A 6000-nucleotide genomic window follows, 5' to 3' on the forward strand; every position below is an offset into this window, starting at 1 on the left:
TAATAATAATAATATATATTCAAAAAATAAGTTAATATATTTCAGAATATATTGTGTCCATTTTGAATATTGCAGGACCTGGAAGCCTTGTGTCTGGGACAGACTGCAGAAGTGGCAGATTCAGATAAGCAAACATCTTTAAAATAATGTCAATAATGGCTAACTTTTTAGGCTAAGTCTTAGACAGTCTTAATTTTTATGCAACTGACTAACTTGCATTAGACTAGTCTAATTGTCAAACTAAGACTAGTCTAATGGTTTCGACTAGTTTAATATAGTTTTATGCAACCGGCCCCAGGTTTCCATTGTGGGCCCAAACATTTGGAAATCCAGCACTCTAGATATAAATGTAGAGATAGAGGTGACGCCAGGGGGGTCGCAATTTGTTGTGCACATTTCTTAAACAAATATTTACTCCTATTGTTTTGCAGAAATGTACTATAAAATGAAATTCTTTATTCAGGAGAAGAGGTGTTCATTGTTATTTTCTTTTACTTGTAATCCCCTAGTTAAAATTTAGAATGAGTACATAGTAAACCCATCCCCCCAAAAAGAACAGGATTGATCATTCAGTTACCATTTACAAGATTTAGCCATGATGTAGGAATAAACTAATTTTCCACATGATTGGTTTTATATCGACATTGAGGATTTAACTAAGATTTTTCAAGCCTAGAACTCTTACACAAGGCCCAGATCTAAATCAGGATTTTGGTTTGTTTATTGTTTACTGTTAAAACTATTAACACGTAACAGGCATTTTTTTCAGGTTTGAAGACACTTTTCATGCGATCACTGGAGACTAAAACAGGTGATTTATAGCATGCAAGTGAAACATGCATTTTAAGGGATGCTACAGATCAATTACTGATTCAAAAGCAATCTTCAATTTCTACTCCTGTTCATCAAATATACTGACTACCGTTATGTTGTTTATGTACAACAAAACAAAAAGACACATGAAGGCGATTATTCGAACCACAAATTGTAACGATGATGTGCAAACTGAATCTAATAACTTTTCATTCCCCCTTCTTGACAAAACTGAATTTCGACTACCATATGCATATTGCACCTCCAAAACCATTTTACATTATCAAAGTCATGTTGTCACCCTCGCACCCTCAAGGCCAACCAGTCATATACTGTAGTTATTACAGCACATATATTGCACCAGACATCATATTATACAATATCATCATAACAATAATTTTGCATTATTGATACTAAGCGTCCTAAATGTGTTTTTTAAAGTGATAATGAACTATATGTCCATAACAGGATTCTGCTTCAAATGACACTATTTTTTTAATAAGTATCACAGCAAGCTGTGAACAGCATAGAAGCAATAGGGCACCCCAGTGCTGTGCACAGGGATTAGTCTGCTGGGGAATGTATTAGCCACTGAGTTTACTAAAGGTTATCCCCCCAGGACTGCATGTGCTCTGCAGAGAATGTTTATTGGATGAATTATCTAATAGGATTCTTAGCTGTTCTAGAACTGTATACTGGGTCTAATTCTATTGATTGTCAATTAATACATCTTTAAACAGCATCAAAACCCATGGTGGCTAGGGTTTTAGTTTCTAAAAATATTCTTAGATAAATTACTGCAACATTAAAAATGACGAAACTACAAGAGGATGTGACAGTTTGAGGTAGAGGGGACAAGGAGTTCTCTTCAGCCACAGCCTGCGGGTGGATAGATTGCCCACGTTTCGTGATACATTTGCATGACACAGACAGACACTGATTGCATGGGCTAACTCAATTTAGCAGATCTAATCTGAGACATGGGATTTTGTCTGCATCCGTTATTGTTTTATGCTAAAGATACGGTTTCCCACAATTGTTCAGTATTTATAAAATATAGTCATTGATAAAAAAATGTCTTGGTACCAATCTGTTCTGGCCTGTTGTAACACAACTTTCCACAAGCTGTGCAGGAGCTAAACAAATGGAATTGCTCAGACACATCCACTATCCCAGCTAGTCTTGCAATGTATTAACATGCCGGCATTCTATTCCACAACAACAGAATGTGATAAATGTTTGCCTCAACAGATACTATAAGATACACTAATTTTCTTTTTTTTACCAGTGTAACAAACTTGTTTTTATTATTTTGCTCCACCATAGACCTAGGCTTATTAGATTAATATACACATTTTATAATTATTATTATTTGTTTATTTAGCAGACGCCTTTATCCAAGGCGACTTACAGAGACTAGGGTGTGTGAACTATGCATCAGCTGCAGAGTCACTTACAACTACGTCTCACCCGAAAGACAGAGCACAAGGAGGTTAAGTGACATGCTCAGGGTCACACAATGAGTCAGTGGCTGAGGTGGGATTTGAACCGGGGACCTCCTGGTTACAAGCCCTTTTCTTTAACCACTGGACCACACAGCCTCCTAGTTCTTGCACATAATGCGTTAACCTTTAGATGACAAAAACATGAAAAAAAACATAATTTGTGGGACACTGCATCTTTAAGTAATCTTTATTGGACTTTCACTGCCTAAAGCCAGAACCCTGACTGCAAAATAAATGGAGCTGTCAAACAGCACAACACTCTTCACAGAAGATACATGCTCTGAATTGTAGTCTAGTTCATCAGTGGTTGGCACACTACTGATGTTTGGTCAACCACTGGCCTTCTGATATAATTTAATTTGCAATACTGACATCCCAGTGCTTTACCATACTTAAATGTGATTCACCTTCCTTTCAGTCTGCTTACAGTACTTTACCACACCTTGCAATGCTTTTATCATGATACGGGAAAACTGCACTAAACTTTGATACAGATTTCTTTAAAAACGTATAATGGACTGATTTCATCAGCACTAATATCGGACTACCTGCAGTAATGTTATCTTTGGTAAGGTAGAGCTAATCAGGGTCTGTGTTACCAGTTTTAGTGCTCTTAAAAGCACTCTTCAGAATGTTTTGTGAAAATACAAATACAAATGCTTTTTACAATATCACTGTTCTTTGGTAAATATAACCCCAATACTACTCTGGTATCGCATATCTTATAAATCTTTTGGAAAGGTGGAAACGATCTAGGTAATTGAAAGTCTATCAGTGGTTTTGTCAGTAGTGTGTGTGTGTGTGTGTGTGTGTGTGTGTGTGTGTGTGTGTGTGTGTGTGTATCAGTGGCTTCTATTCCATTAGCTCCCCTGACCTGCTGTGTCGTGTGGACAGTTATAATTAATGATTGCACTCAGTCGAAGCTGATCTATGGTACCTAAGGGGGTATTTGTATTATGAACCACAAGTAAATTGACTTGCAGTGACCTAATAGAAATTGGAGATTCAATCCAAATCCCATGCTGTGAGATATAGTGCAATGTGTGTGAAGCTGCATTAATACTGACAATCATCATCTCTCTCTGCCTCAATGGGTCTATGTTTCCTAAGCCCCTAAATAGATCTATAGGCAGATGCACATCCTTAAAATATAAGAGGAATCAATCAGCAACGATTAAACTATAATAACATCATCTGTGGGGAAAATGTAATGTTAAAGATAGAATAACCAAGGTTTTAAACATCTGTTATCTTTGTTATAAGTACAACAGACTACATTCTTTAATGTTCTGTTAATAGAGCATTTTCTCTTGAACAAATCTATAAGTTAACTTTTCTGTTCACTTGCCCACAAGACTAGCTTCCAGTTAGGTAGGTTGGGTCTTACTACCTGCAGCAAAGGAAGGGAATATAGGAGAGCAAACCAAGTACTTCCACATTTACAGAGTTGTGAGAATATTAACAGCAAAAAAAAGGGGGATGCAAGTGTAGTTATGCTAGAAAGACATGATGCTTAAACCTTTGGCTTTTAGCAACCAAATCCAGTGGGTTTATTTTAGGGCTCTAAACAGAGCCTTTAAACTTAATATTATTATATTTGGCTCAGCCTTTAGCAGTCCTGGATACTTCATCAACCTTCAAAAGGAGATTTATTGGATTTCAGATACAGTATCACTTATATTAACCATCAGCCTACCAAAGTGTTTCTTTTTTGGTTCCCCAGAGGTGTCAGCCCTACTCCTAGAGGAAAACACATGTGGTATTAGTAGAGTAAAATATTTGATTTTGGTATAATACCACCCTCTGCTGGACAAATAGTTACTGCAGTGTGAATTCTTGTTACTTGCAATATGATATTTAATATGTACATTTTTTCTTATGTTTATAAATTAAAGCTGTGTTTTCTGGCACGACAGTGAAATTTAATATCAGTTTAGTAACTAAAATACCATTGTTAAAAAGCACATCAACACAATAGATGAAATTACATTAGGAAAGCCCCCAGAATGTATTCATCTGGCTGATTATATGATCTTAGATCTCAATTTTTGCACCACAGTCTGATTGTTAAAAGTGTCATGATCTGTTAGTTACCTGAAGAGGTTCTTGAAAGGAGATGCAAATGCCAGTGTTCATATCCTGCCATTATGTTTTGCATATAATAAACACAAACAAACTATTTTCTTTCAAATGATCAGTTTGAATGACAGAAAGAAAAAAAAAAAAATGTAACTTTTTTTTTTTTTTTTTTTTTACCAGTTTTTACAAAGATAATGCTATGAATTCTCGAGTCACAAGATTGAGTCAAGGTTGTGTAATGTATTTCTCAGTGCAGTAAGGGGAGCTGCAGGACCACAAAGCACAGAAATAAAACACCCATCCACATGCCAAGCCTCAAGGACTGTGTCAACATGCAAATTACTGTTAACTGTTAGCTCGCGGGCACAAGATATACACCACCATGGCTTCTAAAGTTTCTACCTATACAGAATTTGTCTGGACAGTCCTAGAATTAAACAGCTATCAAGCCTGGACAGCTGCTGATCCTGGTTTCTAGTGGCCAGAGGTTGTCTTTACTAGTCTGTAGCACATATTTATTTAATTAACATTTCACTGTAGATTTGGAAAAAAAGACTCAACATCCATATTTTAAATGCACAGTGTGATCAATACATTTTATTTATTTATTTATTTATTTATTTATTTATTTATTTATTTATTTGTTTGTTTGTTTATTTATTTTTAAGTAAAAAACTTTGATGCTCTGGGGCTGTGTATTTCTTTTTCCTAGTTAACCCCACTCAACACCCTTGTTCACTAATGAGAATGGAAGAATGAGAATAGATAATTGTCCCCTCTACAAAATAGGCTAAAAACCTTAAAAAGCATGATTTCACACAATGCAGTGTGTGATAACCCCAAATGCAGAATGACTGGGTGATATATCTGTTCTTCATTTTATCTCCCAAAAGTGGGTATGACATTGAAAGTTACAGTCTCTCCTGTTTTTAACAGAACTGTAAAGGAAATACGGTATCTCAGTTGTGTACCCTGGATAAATATATTTACTAATAATAAGATGACATACAGATATGAAAGGCCCATTGTTTGTCACCTGACACAATTAAACAGACCTGTTGAAAGTGGTAAGGCCAGTGATGTCAAACTGGTATTGTACCAATGAACAAAATTGAAGTGACTTGCCTTTCTCTGCACTGAAATGTACAGCAAATTATTTAATCTTTATACTTTTGTTAAAAATAAACTCTACCTTGACATATAATCCGCATGAGCATCCTGACACAACAAAAGGTCACACATTCCCATTAATAATGTATAAAAGCACCAATTAACATTTCATCAACCTGAGTGACACTGAAACAGTTTAACAAGGTACCTAAGATAAAAGGAATGACTCCTTAATTACTTGTAACAGGACCTCTTGACCCATTGCAAGAGCCTTTCCTGTTCTTTCATCCAAATGTTAACCTAATGAAGTGACTGGTATGAAACTGTGCCGGGGCAAAAGTGCAGCGCCACCAGGTGTCCCAAGGGAAAATTTTCCCTTTTTTCAAACAGTCAATGATCAATATTTCATCACATACTTTTTTGTGTGAGTATACTATTGTACAGTACGTTTCCTTCTGTCAGGTTATATGAGAGCCTCATTAAAGGGTTAGGT

The sequence above is a fragment of the Acipenser ruthenus genome, chromosome 17, assembly GCF_902713425.1.
Source record: "Acipenser ruthenus chromosome 17, fAciRut3.2 maternal haplotype, whole genome shotgun sequence".
Taxonomy (NCBI): Eukaryota; Metazoa; Chordata; class Actinopteri; order Acipenseriformes; family Acipenseridae; genus Acipenser; species Acipenser ruthenus.